The sequence below is a fragment of the Pan paniscus genome, chromosome 1 (assembly GCF_029289425.2).
Source record: "Pan paniscus chromosome 1, NHGRI_mPanPan1-v2.0_pri, whole genome shotgun sequence".
Classification (NCBI taxonomy): domain Eukaryota; kingdom Metazoa; phylum Chordata; class Mammalia; order Primates; family Hominidae; genus Pan; species Pan paniscus.
In genome coordinates this window covers 167,774,194-167,792,434 of record NC_073249.2, presented here as the reverse complement: position 1 = coordinate 167,792,434, position 18,241 = coordinate 167,774,194, and the positions used below count along the sequence as shown (strand labels likewise).

Here is an 18,241-nt window from a genome sequence, read left to right as displayed (position 1 = left end):
GGAGCAAATAGTTTAACCTCATTGAAACTTTAGTTTCTTTGTCTGTAGAATGGGGATGTAATTATTAGTACCTACCTCATGGAAGTGTTGGAAGAAAAAAATGAGATAACCCATGTAGCACTGCTCCCCATAAAGTTAGCACATGCTAACCCTATTTGGCTACCATCATTATAAAAGGGAATCAACTTAACCCTTCATCTTAAAAACATGGTTTTCTTTTCTTATTCTGCTGACTTGAAATCAAATTAGTCATATTTTACATCCATATAACACCTTTAACACTTTTACATTAAGTGGAAATATATAAAATTGCCAATATTTGATCAATTTTGACCTACAAAAATGGGAACTTCATAATAGCTCTCCAAAGCACCCTCTTCTGCAATGGCTCATTTGATCTCCACAACAACTCTGTGAGTGTGTTGACTCCTCTGGGATTTCCTCCAATGACGTTTTTCTAAAAGATTCTCCTCCCCTACTTCACACAGATGCAAAGACATTATCACAGTCAATAGTTACTACTGTTTGGTCCAAGGGTAAGCATATGGCCTAGCTGGACAAATAAGTCCCTTCCCTGAGATTTTACTTGTTTTTCTCATTAACTCATTTTATTTTTTGAGCAGAACCCTAGAGAGTTTTGTTAGCTTTTTTCCAGGAACTAAAGTTGTTGGATATTAAACACTGAATAAGTTGGTTGCTATGTTTTCTACCACTGATTTATGCAATTAATATTTATTGAGCACCTTCTATGCTCCAGGCACTTCACTGGGTGCAAGGGATACAGAAATGCATAGGATTTTTGCCTTCAACATATTTTATTGTACTGAGAGACTGAAAGTAAGCAAGAAAACAAATAAATAAGTTAATACAGAGTGTGATAAATGCTGCGCTGGGACTATGTGGAAAGAACCAGGCTGTATTGAGAGAGAAGAATATCAATACACTGATAGAGACAGAGATGAAGTTGGAAGGAAGACTAGTGAGAATTGAGCCTCTGGCTCCAGCAGCACCTGAGGTCCAGCTCTGTTGCTGTCCCTCCAGCACCTGGATCATTTTGTTCTTCCATGGATTTCAAGAGCTGCCAAGATATTTCCCTCATTGTTATAGTTGCATTGAGTTAGGTTTCTGCCATTTGCAATCATAACAGTCCATTCTGATACAGCAATCTAGATGGGAGCGCTTCTTCTTCTCCCTGTATAAATGGTGCAAGTAAGGACTTCTTTGGGGAAGTGGGTATGAAACTTGAGCTGCATCAAATACTTTTTGGATATGATGCTTAAATGTAAATCATAAATAAAATGTAGCCTGGGATGTTGCATGGGATTAAAAAATAGTTCAACTATAGCTGGGGTCATTGCTGTCATCAGCGTCTTTGACCATTTTTTATGGTCAACAATATTGAACGGCTGATAGGATCAGAGTATATCTGAAAGCTGCAAAGGACTTTAGGGATCATTAAATCAGATCTCATTTTAGAGATATTGAGAGGGAGGCCCAGAGCCCACACATGACATATTCAAAGTCACATAGCTTGAGAGCAGCCAGGTAAGATTTGAACCCAGGATGCCTGACTCTCAGTTTATTCTCAGGTTACTATTGACTGATCTATTCATTCATTCAACAAACATTTTGAGAGCCTATTGTATGTCTAGGTGCTGGAGCCACAGCGGTTCCTGCTCTGATAGAGTTCATTCTGACTGGGGGAAGAGAGACAACAAATAGAAAATCTGGTGGTGCATGTTGGGAAGAACTTGAAACAAGATGATATGAGAGAGTAAGACTCTGTGTACAGAGGGGAGGGAGGTCATGTTATTCCAAATGGAGTGGTCAGGAAAGGCTTCTCTGAAGAGGTGTCATTTAATTCAAGATCTGAAAGTACAGGTGAGTCAGCCATGTGAAGACTGGAGGGAAGCATATTCCAAAGGGAGGAAACAGGTGATGAAAAAGCTCTGGCAATGGAATGATTTGCCCAGTTCGAGGAACAAAAAGAGCGCTGGTGTGGCTGAAGCACAGTGAGAAGTGGAGAACGGGATGGTACCAACTGAAGTTGGAGAAGTTAGCAGGGGCCAGAGTGTTGCTTCCAGGGCCAAGGTAAAGGCCTGACTTTTTATCCCACGTGCAGCAGGGAGCCATTTGGGCATCTTTAAGCAAAGGAGCAACATGATCAAATTTGTTTTAAAACATGATTCCAATCACTTGCTGGACAACGGAGAATAAAAATAAAGAGTTAGCGGTGCAGACAAGAATGCTGGGAACCTGGACCATGGAGGTAGAGAGAAGAAGATGAATTTGAGGGGTGCCATGCAGGTAGAATGGATAGGACTTGCTGATGGCTTGGGTCTAGAGAAAGACAGACTCATGATCAATTGCTAAGTCCCAGGCTTTTTTGTCTTAAGAAATTAAATGGATGGTATTACCATGCACTGTGGGTAATTGGGGAAGATGAAAGTTTGAGGAGAAAATATAAATCAAGAGTTCTGCTTTGCATATCACTCTACACCCTTGTGGTCTATATTTAAGGTCAAAAACAAAACAAAAAAAAACCTGAAAAAGAATCACTAGAAAATCTTAGAGGATAGAGATCATGGACTGCTCTCCGTTACAATACAGCTAGCCATCTGGTTTTCTTATCTGCCACTAATTAATCAATGTGAAGCAGCCAGATAAGTAATAATTACCATTATAACAAACCACAGAAAGGTATCCAGAGATTGCCAAGAGGTCCATCCTAGTGTTAGAAGCAACCAGGTCAAACCCCATCAGAAGATGCCTAGTCAGACTGGGAGGGACATTCCAGGCAAAGGCACAGCTTGTATTCCAGAAGCTCAAAAATGGGCAGGAGCACAGTGACCTGGAACAGAGAGATAAAGGGATGCTCATGAGAGATTTACACTGTAGGATGATAGATCAGCATTTTATGTTGTAAGTGAGAGGCAAGTACAGGGAAATATCATCATGTGAAACAGCTGGGAAGAAAAACAGACTCATTCATTTGTTCATTCATTCATACATTCATTCAACAAATTCTTATGGAGCCCAATCTTTGTGCACAACTGTTCTAGGTACGAGAACTAACAATGAACAGAACAAAGGGGTGTGTGATCCAGTCCTTGCTCTGTTCACTGAGCTCTGCCCAGCGGCTGGTTGCTTTCACACGAGGAAAACCTTTTTTTCTGCTCTCTTGGCACAAATTGCTGGAGCTGAATGTACCAGGGTGGGTGAAGGGGAGGATGAGGTCAGAGAGGTAACAGGGCCAGGCAAGCCATTGTCAGGATTTTGGATTTTACTGTGTACGGAATGTGTTTGCCAGAACAATGCGGGAGTTGCAGAGAGAGGTGTCCTGTGTTTGTTCCCAGTCTTCCTTCATTCACCTGCACCTGCCCCTGCCCTGCTTTGGCCAACATGTTCTATGCAGGTAGGTAAAAAAGTTGGAAATTTCATTTCTTTCCCTGTGTCTCTAAGATGACATCTATCAAACCTCTGATTCTCTTTTGGTTCTTTACAGAAACCCCACTTGAAATTTTCAGGTAAGATGGGGAGAAGGGCAAACCTATTGTTTCCTTCAAACCTAGTAATGTCGAAATGAACCCTCTCTATCGGCAGGGTGGTTTTGCTGATGAGACAGCTGCAGTTTGGGGAGTGTGATATCAAGGAAAGCAGTGTCTTGAGTCTGTCACTTTCTCTCTCTGTCCCATTGGGTAAGTCAGTTCTCCTTTCTGGTTGAGAAGGAGAGGGTTTGGGACTCAAACTTTATTCTTGTTAGTTTCCTTTCTCCTCTAATATTCCTTGAACACTTGTCAGTTTTTTCCATCTCAAAAGTTCCCCTCTTCAGGCTTTGAAATGTGTGAACTGTTGAAAAAGACTGGGAGGTGCAGAGTGAAGAGGGAATGGGGGCTGGGCAGGCCTAGAGGGGTCCAGCACCAAAGAGCAGCCAGAGCCCCGGGGGGCCGTCTTGGTGACTGCTGGGGAAAGTACTAGCTCTCCTCGCAGAGGGAGCTCTGACAGGCTCAATCCAAACCAGATGTGCAGCAGAGAGAGCACAGCCTATTACAAAGTGTTGTGAAATGGCCCAGGGGAGGTAAATAAGCAAAAACAGGCCAGTTGCCTAGCAGCACATACAACAAAACAAGCAGCCAATCCATTCGCATTGGACAGGGCAGAATAGCTTTCTGCAGTAGGGAAAAAGAGACAGGGAGGGTTTGAGTCTGATGAGGACCCAGGAGACCTGCTCTCCAGCAACCTGTTCCCACTCCCTCCAGGCCACTCCTATGCTCCGGGGTGGCAGGGCTGCCACTGGACCTGCTCAGCCTGGTTCCACAGCCTCGGGGGCTTTGCACCTGGCTAACCCACAGGGTCATGGTCAGGGCCTTCTTCCCAGTGGTGGATGGTTGGGGTGGGGGCTGTCTGCACCCACTCCTGAGAATGGTGCTTGGCTGTATCCACTAGGAGGGGACAGGACTACAAAAATCTGCTAAAGTTCTTTGACAAGGTGCTTTACATGTGACTCTCCGTCATTCATTCCTTCATACACCATGTATTTCTTGAGTACCTTCTATGTACCAGGCACTGTGACTGACTCCAGGAGGAGACGTAAAGGAAGAAAATAGAAACACTCTTTGCTCTCTAGGGATCTACAACCTATGGGAGGAGACAGAAATTAATAAGGAATTGCACAATCAAATGCATGATTGTAAATCATGCTAAATGCTTTAAAGGAAAAGAAAGGGGTTGAGGAGTTGGATTCAAACAAAGTATTCTGGGCAGGCCTCTTTTAGGAAGGTAAGTTGAAACTTAAAGAATGAGCAGGGATTAGCCAGGTAAAAAGAAGAGAAAGGGAGTCCCCAGAAGCAGGCAGGCAAAAAGGCCTTGAGGTGGGGAAGAGGTGGCTGCTTGGGGTAAATTACAAAAAAGAGAGTGGGGCTGGAGAACTGTCAGTGAAGAGGGTGGTGAAGTAGAGAGGGAGGCAGGGGCCAGATCACGTAATCCTTTCCATGAGAAAAGGATATGAGATTTTGTCCTAAGTACAATGAGAAATCTTTGGGGTTTATTTACTGATGACAATATTGAGGAAGCTTCAAGAGTCCTGAGTTGATCAGATTCACTTTTTAAAATTAAAAAAAAAGTTGTGAGACAGGGTCTCTGTTGCAAGTCTGGAGTGGTCTGATCATAGTTCACTGCAGACTCGAACTCCTGGGCTCCAGCAATTCTCCTGCTTCAGCCTCCCGAGTAGCTGGGACTACAGGCATGCGGCACCACACCCAGTAGATTAACATTTTTAAAAGATTACTCCTGGGTACGACATGGCAATTCTGAAAGGGAATGAGAGAGGGGACAAGAGGGAGGGGTTAGGAGGCTAGGATTTTAGCAAAGTAAAAGTGTAGAAGTCCATAAACTGGCCCAAGGTCACAGGCAGAGCTGAGATCCAAGCCTGGACCTATGTGGTAACCACCAAGCTAGTGTCTCCAGGTTTCTGCCTCCCAAGACTAACTTGCTGGAGCTGTGGAAGCCACCTCAGCTCCTCTCCCAAGGAGTAAGTGTGTGTCTCCATCAGAGCTGGGGGGTAAGCAAGCACTGGCCTGGAAAGAACTCATTATGACAGTAGCTAGCCATGCCTTGCTGTCTGCCCCCCTCTGTCTGTCTCTCTCAAGCGCTGTCTCTCTCTCTCATACACACACACACACACACACACACACATGCACACACACACACATATACACACACAAATACCCTCCCTTCATTGTGACTCTACTCCTCCTACTCTGCCAGAACCTGAATTGAAAAAGCACTTTTTCTCCAGCTTCTCAGAATTTTCGGTAGTGTCAAATGTTCTCAGGGAATTCTTTCAGAGAAGAGCTCTTTGCAAGCACAGAATACATCCCAGTTGCTTTTGTAACCTCAGCATGAACTAGTGGTGACAGGTGACAGATGGACCATGAGTCTGGGAACTCAGTTTTGATTCAGGCTTTACAATGACTAGGTGTGCCTTACAAACTTTTTAAAGTGGGGACAAAAATGCTACTTGCTTTTCAGGATTATGAGGATTAAGTGAGACAATGTAGTATAGGAAAAGGCTTTGAAAATAGCAAAGCTGTGTATAAATATTCATTGTGATATTGACACAGATTCTGATCAATCAAAAGTTGCACCTGAATGGATTGGTGTTTTCCTGTCTCCCCACCTGTGACACACCTGTGCACAGAGTCAGGGGTGCAGCCCTTCCTTCCAGCATACACCTAATCCAGCTACCTGTCTATACATATCCTGCAGATGTTAAGCACATACAGGACTAGCCCTCCTTTCTTACCATGCACACCATCAGCTTCATCCTCTGCCTGCTTCTGTTCATATCCTGGCAAAGGGAAATGAGAAAATTCTGGTCATCCCATAGCATCAAAGGCTTCTTTCCATAATATTACAAAATTCTACTAAATCGTGATATGGTAAGATATAATAATAAAGTGTTGTATTTGGATTATCTCGATGATTCCAAGATATTAGTCATTTTTGCTCCACCTTTGTTATTTTTGCCATATATGGGTATCATCATGTTATATTGCCGCCGATGCGCTTCAACGTCATTCAGTGTAGATTCAGTGAGCTCTGCAAGTCTGTGTCAGCGTATTAGTCCATCCATTCTTTTTTTTTTTTTTTTTTTTTTTTTTTGAGACGGAGTCTCGCTCTTTCGCCCAGGCTAGAGTGCAGTGGTGCAATCTCGGCTCACTGCATAGTCCATTCTTACATTGCCATAAAGACATACCTGAGACTGGGCAATTAATTTTTTTAAAAAGAGGTTTAATTAGCTCATGGTTCTGCATGCTGTACAGGAAGCATGGCTGGGAAGGCCTCAGGAAACTTACAATCATGGTGGAAGGCAAAAGAGAAGCAGGCACGTCCTACATGGCCAGAGAAGGAAAAGAGGGTGAAGGGGGAGGTGTGATACACTTTTAAGCAACCAGATCTCATTAGACTTACTCACTATCACAAGAACAGCAAGGGAGAAATTCAACCCCATGATCCAATCATCTCCCAAACCCCTCCTCCAAAACCGGGGATTACAATTCAACATGAGATTTGGGCAGGGACACAGACCCAAACCATATCAGTTTATTTTATTCTACACCATGGATGTCTAGTGACCCTAAGCAGGAAAACACACTGCTGGAGTATTAAGCCAGCATTTACTCAAAAGGCCACTCCAGAGCCATTTCAGTTACTTTCATCTCTGTTCAACACCAGAAGTTTTATTAGTTATCATAATAGAAATTATAAATAGGGCTTTATTAATGAAATTAATGATTTTAAAGATACGTGGGTTAGGAGATTGTTTTGTTTTGTTTTGTTTTGTTTTGAGATGGAGTCTCACTCTGTCACCCAGGCTGGAGTGCAGTGGCATGATCTCAGCTCACTGCAACTTCCACTTCCTGGGTTGAAGCAATTCTTCTGCCTCAGCCTCCTGAGTAGCTGGGACTACAGGTGCGTGCCACCATGACTAGTTAATTTTTGTATTTTTAGTACAGACAGGGTTTCACCTGCAGGGAGCTTTTTACCCTTCACTCTTTGGAATGATGACTGAAGCTTAATCTTTAAACAGTTGAGTCCAGCCACTGATTTAGAGCATTCTAATTGCTGCTATGGTGGCCATGACAATGGGCTCCTCAGATCTCAAACTACATGGAGCATAAGTGCCCTCATTGCTGGGCACTGGAATCCATCTCTGCACCTGCATCTGGGCCATGCTCCCACTGCTGCTCCCAGCCAATCACTGAGCACTCTGGGAGTACTAAAATAGGTCAGGTCCTGGGGAGATCGGGGGCTCCTCTGATGAGCCAACATTAGCTCAGGCCTCCCCAACAACATTGCCACACTTCTCTTAGAGGTGCACTGCAATCTAGACCCTTAATGCCCAATTTCCCTTCATTAATTCCCCCTCTCTTCTGCACTTGCATCACTTGCATTCTCTCCCACACTCCCAACTTCCTTTCCCTTGTGTCTCGTAGGCACTTTCCCTAATAAATTTCTCACACATTGAAGCCTATCTGGTGTCTGTCTGTTTCTCAGAGAACCCAGATGAGTGGTCCCTGGAGTGATCTGAGAAAACAATAAGATGATGCAATGGTCTGAATATTTGTGTCCCCCAAAATTCATATGTTAAAACTTAATTATCAAGGTGATGATATTAGAAGGTGGGGCCTGTGGGAAGATGATTAGGTCATGTGTGTTCCACCCTTACAAGTGCCCTTATAAAAGAAACCCCAGAGAGGCAGCTAGACCCATTTCTACCATGTAAGGACACAGCTTCCAGGGTGTCAGCGTCCTGTCACATGGCAGTGAATGCCCAGTGGTGGCAGGGTCACCAGCAACATTGTAATAGATTGTTCTTGACCAGCATTGGGCTCTGCTTGATATCCAAGCCTCACCTTTGTGCCTTCTTGTTGATTCTGTAAGATAGATACAGGGTGTCCTAACACACATAGTGCCTTTGTATGGGTTTCTTAAAGGCATGTCCCTCTTAGTAGATCATTAGAAAGAAGCAAACCTTTCTTCAAGCTGAACACAGCTTTCACTCACCCTCACCCAGGAAACTTTCTGCTGGACAAAACCTGCACAACTCTACTTGGTATCACTAGCTATGCAAATACCACTTCAATTTATTTTTTTCTGTTGAATTCAACAAGAATTTGTTTGTTTGTGGCTGCATTTATGTGTTCACCCAACCTCACTTCCTTTTCATCCTGGACACACAGCTGACTACATTTCCCAGCCTGCCTTGCAGTTCTTTGGCTCTGTATAACTGAATTCTGGCCAATGGAATATGAAAAGAAGTGATGTACTTCCAGAGCTAGCCCACAAAAACTTCCCACTTCATCAGCTATTTGCTCTCTTTCCCCAGCTGCTCACTGATGTCACTTAGAGGAAGGCAGGGGCACAAGATGGGAGGACCCAGAGCTCCTGGTTCTTAAGTAAGTACATAGAACACAGCCCCTCCTGCCTCGCAGTCCCTTCATGCCAAGAAATAAAGTTGTACATAATGTCCAAGCATTGACACTTTGTGTTTGCCTGTTAAACATGTTAACCTACCATGACAAATACACTGTTTGCAAACAAGAATCCTGATTAGTCCTGGTCTCCTTAGGTTACTTAATTTTGTCCGTGTCTTGTCATCTCAATTAACTTGTAAGCGCCTTAGAAATGAGAGCTAGGGTTTGAAATATACAGTTTTTCTTTATTTAATACCTAGCTCAGGGTATGCCTGTGGGTAAATTAGAGCCAGAAGATTATTTAGAAATATGTATTATTTCTCTCTGCCCCAGTTTCCTCTCCAACAGCATATATTTCACTAAAAAGGAAGACAGAAAGAGAAACAAACTAAGGTTTGGAGAAAGTAAAATCTTAGAAACTGAAAGAATATCAATGGAATATAATTATATACAACTGCTGGTTCTTAAATCAGTTTTCTATATTCACTGATTAGGAAAATAAAGTTGGAAAAATATTTTCTTTTCATCCTTCCATAGTTTCTCAATAAAAGAAACTTCATTCGTCTTCTATCGCTGCATAACAACTTACTCCAAAACTTACTAGCTTAAAATAACAAACGTTTTTAATCTCAATTCTGTGAGTCAGGAATCTGGGTGTGGTTTGGCTCAGTGTCTCTGACTTAACGTCTCACAAGGTTGTAAGCAGTCAGCTGAGGCTGCAGTCTTATCTGAGGGCTATCAGGGGCAGGGATGGTGATCTGCTTCCGAGCTAACTCATGTGTTTGCAGGCTGTGGCCCCACAGTATGTGGGTCTCTCTATAGGACCACCTAATAATCCGGCAGCTAGTTTTCCCCAAAGTTGGCAATACAAGAGAGAGTACCTAAGATGGAAGCTACAGATTTTTTAAATAACCTAATCTTAGAAGTGGCATAATCAATCCTGCCATGAATGCTAGCATGTAAGTATCATTGGGGGCCATCACAGAAGCTACTTACCTTAGGAACGTTCTAGAATTTTTCAAAGAACCTTTATAAAAGACTATTGGAGTTTCCTGAGCTCTTTTCTATACCAGTTCTCCTCCTATTTCTTCTCCAAACCTAGCCTAATATGTCCATTTGTGCAGTGGTTCAGGATACAGAAAAAACACTTCGCTTACCTTTAAGAGAGAATTTGACATAAAGAATTGTTAACTAAGTGCTAAAGAACTATAATAACAAAAAGAGTAACAAGTGTTAGCAATTACAGGAAATAGTTACAACCCCTACTGCTGAGGAAACAAAAGGAGAGGTTAGAATGATTAAAAGGCAGAAACTTGAAGGATTAGCCCCAGAGCACTCGAATACAGGTCACAAATGCATAGCAATTGCTCAGCTGGTGCTGAGGTCTCTGGGCTAGGAAGAGGAGTTCTGTGGAGCTGGAAGCCAGACCTCTTTGGAGGAAACTCCAGCAGCTATGTTGGTGTCTCTGAGGGAATGCAACAAGGCTGCTCCTCCATGTATTGGAAAACTGCAAACTGGACTCAACTGGAAGGAAGTGCTGCTGCCAGTGTGAAGAAGCCAGCCTGAGGTGACAGAAACAGAAGCAAACAGGAAGCAGCCAGTCTTTTCTTCCTCCTCCTGTCATACGGTCTCTCTCGAGCATCCCTTGGTTGGCAGGGCCTAAAAGGGAGCTGCTGACAAAGAAGGAATTTGGTTTGTAGAGTCCCAGCCCAGTGTCTCAAAACAGAGTATGGGGGTGAAAGAATTTGTAACTGAAACTGAGAGATAATATCCTCATCACTTGTACATGAAGCCATCCCCAATTCAAGTGACAGTAATTTGGAATATTCTTTAATTTCCTTTAATGCCTCATAATAATAATGTGTTGACATCTGTACGTCTCAATACAGTTCTTTCAAGCCGTTATCTTGTTTAATCTTGTGAGAATGACAAAAATCATTCTTTCCCCATTGAAGACAACAGTGCCCAAAAATGTCAATCACTTGCTGAAAGATGAACAATATACAAATGGTAGACTTGGGATTCAGTCTCTCTGATTTCAAGCCCGGGATCTTTTTACTATATCGTACTGTCTCCTCAAAATGTTCATCAAGAGCCCTATCCTTATTAGTAAATCCTCAATAAACCAGAAATGAATTCATGCAAACACCTTTACTTATGATCATTTAAATTCTCCTTGAGTGATAGAAATTTCTAGGATTCTCATTCATTCAACAAGTATTCAATGAGCACATTCTAGGCTATAAACTCCTAGGAGAAACCATTTTAAATAGGATAGGGTATATGCAAGAGCAGAGTCTGCATCTGGCCCTCTCACCTGCATGCTTGAGGTGGCAGAAGATAAAATCTCCCTCTCTCCTGTGTACCTTGGGCTAAGGATTCTTCTCTGGATAGCCAGGACCCAGTTGATCCTGAGCCCCCATTGCTAAAGAAATTCTCATTGTTCTTGGTTCCATTAGGTCACTCTTTGATGTCACAGGACATTTTCTAGGGAAAACATGCACCAAACTTTCCCCCTAGTAAGTGGGCAATGGCCCCACAGAAAGATTAAAGAGGAAAAAGCCCCTATTTGGAAAGCCCCAGGTGACTGGATTTCTGAGCCTGTATTTTCATTCTCCCTTCCTTAGCTCTGTGAAGATCCCTTTCTGAAGTCACCATAACCTCTAAATCCCCATAGAAGAATACAACACAAAGAGCTCTGGTCCTCCACTTAATATGCCCAAGCTTGCCACCTTGTCATCTACCACACTGGGGTGTTGCAGTGACTTTGAGCTAGAGAAGAAACTTTAACTCCTTCCAGAAAACATACTGGAGGCACACTGGGCAGGGACAGCTGAAGGCCGTAAACTTTTGTATGGGTCCTCATATTCTTAAGTACTTTGCACCATTAACAATAGTTCTTTTGGGAGGTAGAGTTACCAGGGCGCTTCCACGTTCTGTGTTTTTATATTTCTGTATTGTTTGATGGTTTAACGACCTATGATATGTGTAATTTAATAAATGTGTATATAAGCATATATTTAAACCCTTTGGAGCTGTTATTGTTACTAAGAGAGTATGTGATACACGGAGACCAGGAGTGGGAGGGAGCTTTTGAAATCATATATAGGCCCTACTACTCCAACTGTGTAGCAGCATTAGCTTCACCTGGGATTCTGTTAGAAATGCAGAATCTCAGGACAACCCTGGACCTACTGAATCAGAACCTGCATTTTAACAGATGCTCAGGTGACTTATATACATATTAGCAGTTGAAAAGCCCTCATGTCATTGAGCCAAATTCTGGATTTCACTGTGAAGGAAACAAGAGGGGTAGAGGGAATCACTTGCCAAAAGTTCACACAGCCTATCAGCACCAGAAGTAGGACTCCAGTTCCCATCTTTAGAATCCCAATAATCATGACTTCAGGCTGCCTCTCCAGCTTGCAGTCTTCCTTGCTTTATAAGAAAATGTCTTCTAAGTCTCAGGGTAACATGGAAGGTGAGCCTTAGTCCTTTAATACAGCTCAATACTGCTAGGTAAGTTAAGGCACTGGCAGGCTGGGAACTGGGCTCACCAGCCCTGGATTAGGCCCCGAATCATATTCTCATAGTGTTTGAGAGAAAGCTCAAAGTGGATTTAGGAACAAGTGAGGGTGGAAAAACAGGTAAAGCTAGTGATGTCAGGGCATCTCTGGAAATTCAGGGAGGGGCAGAGGAAAGGTTTGGGAATCCCTTACGTATCGCTTCGCATTTATACAGGTGGCAGATGAGTCAAATGGTGGCTGGTGTGTTATGGAGAAGGGAATTGCCTATAATTGAGTTGTGAGTGCTCGTACAAATGCTAAGCAGGCCAGCTGTTTACAGAGTTTGAATTCTGCTCCCTCACGCAGATGGAATCATCCCAGCTTGTTGGCATGTCTGGGGTCTGTAGTGTTGCCCCCTCCTCTTGATCTGAAAACATGCTCAGATTGGGGTATGTCTGATTCAAGAAAGGGCTGAGTTCAGCATCAATCAGCAAAGGGGCCAGAACATAAGAGGGCTCCCCAGGGCCCCAGAGCTGGAGTTGAGTCTTTGCCTGAGACGTTGGGAGATACCAAGGCCAAAGGTGCAGGCTGAGTGAAAAATACACAGTAAAGGCAAAGTACTAAGCATCAGAAGTTCTGCCTGAAAATTAGCTCACAGGGCAGGGAATGTGCACCAGGGAGAAGCAGCCAGTAGGCAAGAATGATGTGGTTAATAGCTAAGAGGTGGGTTATGGAGAAAAGTGCAATTCTGGCTTCACCAGCCTCTGGCTATGTGACCTTGGGTGAGTGACTTCTTTCAAAGGCATCACACATCCAATTAATGGATAATTATCTCAAGGTAATGTCATATCTTTTTGTTTAATGAAACACTGACTCTTGTAAAAAGTCGAATGTAAAGTCACTCCCTCTTTTCTGAAGCACAGTTTTGTTTTTTTTTAAAGGGGGAAAAAACAAAAACAAATGTTGCCTTTTATTCAGACACACAGATGAACTTACTCAAGGTTTTAGTTAATAAGTGATAGAGTGGGATTCAACACAGTCTCACATCAGAGTCCAAATTCAAGCACAAAGCTGTGGTGTGCATCATCATCAGGACTAAGTTTAGGCATCACCTGCCCAGGCCTTCCCTGAGCAGCCCAGGCCTTCCCTGAGTAGCGCATCCGCTTCCCCATGCGTATGTGTGGCCCCTGTGAGCAGCCCTGCTCTGCCTTCCCCAGAGCTGCGGGCTTCCCTCTGTAAGGAAGGAAAAATGCCTTTTCCTCACCATCCTGGGTTCAGGACTGAAGCTCCTCTAACAAAAGACGGATTACGAGAGAAAAACATACTCATTTATTTAATGTAATTTATATATATTTATCAATATATTTAACATTTTATGTGACATGGCAGCCTTCATAAGGAAATGAGGACCCAAAGAAACAGTTAAATCTGAATAATTTTATGCTAGGCTTGATGAAGTATAGACAGCCATAGAGAAATATGATAAGGCAAAAATGGTATGATCTAATGGGAATAAATTGAGGAAACTTATCAAGGCTGGTTGTTCAGATTCTTCTCTGTATCCCTGTGTCTTCAGAAATCAAAATGTTCCCTTCTTCCAGGTATAAGGAAGGCACCTCTCACAGGGAAGTCTTATGATTTGCTTAAGGGAAGGCCAAAAATTCTTTCCTAGGTTTTAAGACCCACTTCAGGGGAGAAGAGCACAGGAAAGTCAGAGTCCCCTTCCTGCCTTTGCTGTTTTCTTCAGTATGCCCAGGTGCCATACTTTGGGGGTAGTGTGTCCTGAATCCCATCACCTCACAGAACTTAGCACACTGAGTTGTAAATTGCATAGATGATCCTTTGAGGGTCAACTGTGTCAACTGAGCTGTAACCACAGCACTTAATGCTGCAGCTGACACATAATAAATGCTCAAAAATATCTATTGATTAGCTATATACCTTCAGGATTTGAAAAGTTTACTATGCCAGATATGGTGGATTGGCAGTCAAAATACATCTTATCTTCTTTCTAGTATGTATCCCCAGTGTGAAATCTAGAGAGAAATAAGATATGTCCTAGACTCTCTCACAGCTAAGCCAGCTAAGCAATGGGTGAGAACTAGGCTTGGCCAGTCAGATGCAGGAGCACAAATTCTGGAATGGAGGAGTGAGGGGACACACTTCTGCTGCCTCTACTGCACCTGTGGCCAACATAGTTGTGAGAGTGATTGGTTTTTCTGCAGCCCCATCAGTGGAGGGCCCAGTGCTGGGTCACTTGCTTTGTGGGGACCAGGAGGCAAGGCACTGAACATCCATTCTGTTGGTACAGACTGTATCATACATAACATAGCTCTTCCAGGTTAGGGCAGTGCTGAGGTAGTTTTGGAACCAAAGCTTCCATTTCACAGAAGGTCCAAGGAAAAAAATAGAAGATCCCTGTATTGCCCAGGGCTTTGGAATGATTTATAAAAGCTCAATTCTACAAGCTATTTTAATACTAATATATTTTAATTAGGACACTGTGTTGGCTGACTTACCAAGATAAATAATGGACACTTAAACAAAGTAAAAGTTTTTTTTCTCTCTCACATAAAATTATAAGCTGGTAGGCAGTCCAGGGGAATATAGTAGCTCTATCTCCCAAAGATATTCAATGACTTAGTTTTCTGCTTTCTTGGTGTCCTATTAACCTCTAGAGTGTTTCCCACCTGAAGCTTTTTCCCACCACCAGATCCCATCATCCAGTATGTGGGAAGTAGGGGAGTAGAAATGGAAGGCAAGCAGCCTCCTTTTAAGGAAATGACTTAACACTTATGTGTTACTTTTACACACATCCCCTTTGCCATAATTTATCCACAGGACCATATCTATCAGCCAGTGGATTGGCAAATGTAATTGCAATGTAGGCAGCCACATAAATGCCCAGCTAAAACGTGGAAGGGGATAAAGTCCTAGTCTTGAAAGGAAGGAAATGGATATTGGTGAATAATAGTCTCCTGCATAGTTGACCAAAAAAAAAAAAAATTCTGTCCACCTTAAACTAGCTAGAAGAATTAAATATACTCTCTGCAACTGAAAACTGTTACAGTTACTTAAACTGATATCAAGAGGGGCTTTCACCTTGTGTTGGGCTAGAATTAAGCAGTAGATGTGGAGCCCACTTTGTATCCTAAAAGTCTCATTAGCAAAATGAAAAGTAACATAGAATTAAAATGTGGCTTTTGAGAAACATATAATGCAGTTGAAAAATCTAAGTTAACACACAAGAATGGCCTTGCAAAAAAAACAAATAAAAAAACTGAGCGTTACACCTGAAGGTGAGGTGAACAAAGAAGTCTTAGCCTGACATGTAAGTAGTGTTGATAGAAAATAAAGATTTCAGGTCATGGGATACTGCATAACCAATTCTATTTTGGAAGAGGGTGGCAGAAAATATAGGCAGCTCCTTGTTACAAGTAAAATTTAGCTGAGAGGCAGGTGCTAATATTTGTCAGGTGCTTATATTTCCAAACACAGTTCAGTAGTCCCCCCTTATTTGCAGTTTTGCTTTTGGCAGTTTCAGTTGTGGTCCAAAATATTACATGGAAAATTATATAAATAGACAATCCCTAAGTTTTAAATTGTGTGCCATTCTGTGTAGCATGATGAAATCTCACGTAGTCCCACCTGGGTCTCGAATCATCCCTTTGTCCAATGTATCCACACTGTATATACTTCCTGCCTGTTAGCGACTTAGTAGCCATCTCAGTTATCAGATCAACTGTTACATTATATCACAGTGCTTGTGTTCAAGTAACCCTTATTTTTCTTAATAATGGCATCAAAGTACAAGAGTAGTGATGCTGGAATATTGTTATAATTTATTTTATTACTAGCTATTACTGTTAATTTCTTACTGTACCTAATTTATAAATTAAACTTTATCATTGATACATGTGTATAGGAAAAACTCTAATATATAGAAAGTTCAGTAGTATCTATGGTTTCAGGCAGCCACTGAGGATCTTAGAATGTATTTCCCAAGGATAAGGGGGGACTACTGTCCTACATATTCACTTAAGTTTGTATTTTTCCATTAGCATCTGTGAATATGAATACCTCAATACACCCTCCAGCACCCAATAAAGAAGGCATTATTATTACCATTATAGTTGAGGAAGCTGAAACAATGAGAATAAGCAAAGCAACTTTCCCAGGGTTATCTGGGTCATGTAAGTGGTAGGGCTGGGTTTCACACCCAGGCAATCTGTAGCCTATGCTCTTCAGCACTTCTATATATGTGTTCCATGCTTACCTGTGGCTACAGTTTCCCTGTTTTGTCCCCTAAGACAACCACTACCAGCTCCAGATAGAAGACTTGAAAATGCACCAAAGAATCTGGACAGTCTGTAGATGACCTTGTATATGACTAGTTACTATGAATAAAAAAGCAGCAAGACTTCATCAACGCCTATTCTTTTCTTTTCTTTTCTTTTTTTTTTTTGAGACAGAGTTTCGCTCTTGTCACCCCAGCTGGAGTACAATGGTGCGATTACAGCTCAGTGCAACCTCCACCTCCCAGGTTCAAGCGATTCCCCTGCCTCAGCCTCCCGAAGTAGCTGGGATTACAGGTGCCCGCCACCACGCCCAGCTAATTTTTTGTATTTTTACTTGAGACAGGGTTTCACTATGTTGGCCAGGCTGGTCTTGAACTCCTGATCTCAGGTGATCCACCCACCTTGGCCTCCCAAAATGCTGGGATTACAGGCGTGAGCCACCACGCCCAGCCCATCAATGCTTATTCTTTGCCCATTACTATACAAAGCCTATAAGATGTGGTCCCTGCCCTTGAAGAACTTAAATATTCCCTAAAAGTAATATGAGGTACACAACCATTAATCTGGGGGCTAGATAAAAACCTACAAATTCCTTAACAAATAATTAAGGAGTAATGACTCTATACCAGTCCCATGGTTTTATGAGACAAAAAAACTGACAGGATTTCTGCCTTCCTAAGGCTCAAAATGCAATGGCTGAGATAGATATTTAGTAGTTACAAATAAAACACACAAGTGCATTAAATTGTATGTAAATATTTACAGTGTGCAGTAAGAAAAATGGCAGGGGGGTGTTTGCTTAGACTTTTAGATGATGCAATAAAATAGATAAAAATAGATATTTCAAAGCTCAAAAGTTAGAGAAGGGAAAATCCTACATTGCATCAATAAAGGTCCAGCCAAGAGACAGAAATATCAGAGAATGGAAAAGGTATGTTTAGTCTCAGCTTTGAAAAATGAAGAGGAATTAGACTGAGAATTGGGGAAGAAGATTTTGTACCAAGGGAGCAGCAAGTCTAGAGTCCCTCAGGTGGCACAGAGCTCTGTGAATTTAAAGAACCCCATGAGGGCTGCTGTAGCCAGGATATAGCAATTGAGGGAAAGAGTGGTTTAGGCAAGGCTGGAGACACTGGAAACCAAACAAGGTCTTGCAAACCGATCAAGGAGTTTAAGTAGTTGTAAGTACAGTAGGAATCCATTGTAGGTTTAGAAAGAGAAATGATTTACGATTAAGACAATCACCCTGGTTGCAGTAGGCATGGTTTATAGATTTAAGACTGAAATAAGGAAAACCAATTAAAAGCTTTTACAGTACTCCAGGTCTTTGGATGCTAAATTTCAGATACTTTTCACAAACCACAACGTGTACTTCGAGATGCTGCAGCTAGAACACTGCAAACCACATTTCAGCTTGACTAGCTAGTTACCTGCTGAGCTCAGCCCATGGGGGCCACAGCAG

At 42.3% G+C, this 18,241-nt stretch overlaps 1 long non-coding RNA gene across 1 annotated transcript in view; it reads left to right on the top strand.

The window, feature by feature from the left end:
- The window catches only part of LOC134729676 (uncharacterized), a 44,040-nt gene extending 33,190 nt beyond the window's left edge, over positions 1-10,850 (top strand). Inside the window, exon 3 of the long non-coding RNA XR_010110967.1 lies at positions 8,891-10,850. This is a non-coding gene — a long non-coding RNA (uncharacterized LOC134729676). The remainder of the gene's footprint in view (positions 1-8,890) is intronic.
- The last annotated feature ends 7,391 nt before the right edge of the window (positions 10,851-18,241 follow it).